At 35.3% G+C, this 1,076-nt stretch overlaps 1 protein-coding gene across 1 annotated transcript in view; it reads left to right on the top strand.

Annotated features, from left to right (window-relative positions):
* The window catches only part of LOC106874500 (glycerophosphodiester phosphodiesterase domain-containing protein 5), a 28,924-nt gene that overhangs the window by 23,678 nt on the left and 4,170 nt on the right, over positions 1-1,076 (top strand). The gene's annotated exons all lie outside the window — the stretch shown is intronic.

Genomic DNA, 1,076 nt, shown 5'->3' with positions numbered 1-1,076 from the left:
AGTTATAAGTTACAGCTACAATATCCTTAACTGGACACCAAATGAACTAACCAAAATAGACAGGAAAACAAGAAAAATAATGACAGGATTAAAGATGCACCACCCCAAATCTGACATTGAAAGGTTCTATATACTACGTATAGAAGGTGGTAGAGGCCTTATACAGCTAGAAAACTATTACAAAATAAACCACCATAGGACTTCAAAAATACCTACTTCAGAAGCAAGGAAAACCAATACAAATAGCCACAAAAAACGAACAAAACAAAAACTGTTTTCAGTCTTTAAGGAAGCTGACAAATACAAACAAGAAGTTATACTACCTAACAACTATGAAGAAGAAGAAGAAACAACAAAAACTGTAAAACAAATGAAATCCAAACTAAAACTAGAACAGCAATGGACCATGATAAAACGATGGCAAGAAAAGCCCCTTCATGGCAAATACTGGATTAAACTAAATGCAAAAGAAATAAACAAAGCAAAATCCCAGCAATGGCCAAGAGGCTCAGGACACAAAGCAGAGACTGAAGGATTTTTAATTGCAGCACAAGTCTAAAGCCTCCCCACCAGAAATTACCAAAAACATATAATGAAAAGAAACATAACAAGTAACTGCAGAATATGTGGAGATGGACAAGAAACAATAAATCGTATTGTCTCTAGCTGCCCAGTCCTGGCTAAGAAGGAATATATTCGCAGACACGACAGAGTTGGGACCTACATACACTGGAAGCTATGCTAACATTATGGAATAACAACAGAAAAAAGATGGTATAAGCACACGCCAGAAAAGGTCACAGAAAACGAGAAAGCAACTATACTATGGGATATGCCAATACACGCAGGTAGAGAAATTAAGGCCAAATAGCTAGATATAGTTATCAGAGATCATGAAGGAAAAAAATGCTTTCTAATTGATGTATCAATACCAACAGATGACAACGTTTCTCTAAAGGAAATGGAGAAACATTCAAAATATAAAGACCTGGAAATAGAGGTAACTCGAATGTGGAGTCTAAAAACAGAAACAATTCCTATCATAGTGGGCACATTAGGTATGATAAAAAAAATAT

The sequence above is a fragment of the Octopus bimaculoides genome, chromosome 5 (assembly GCF_001194135.2).
Source record: "Octopus bimaculoides isolate UCB-OBI-ISO-001 chromosome 5, ASM119413v2, whole genome shotgun sequence".
In the NCBI taxonomy this organism is placed as follows: domain Eukaryota; kingdom Metazoa; phylum Mollusca; class Cephalopoda; order Octopoda; family Octopodidae; genus Octopus; species Octopus bimaculoides.
This window is presented reverse-complemented; position numbering and strand designations above follow the sequence as displayed.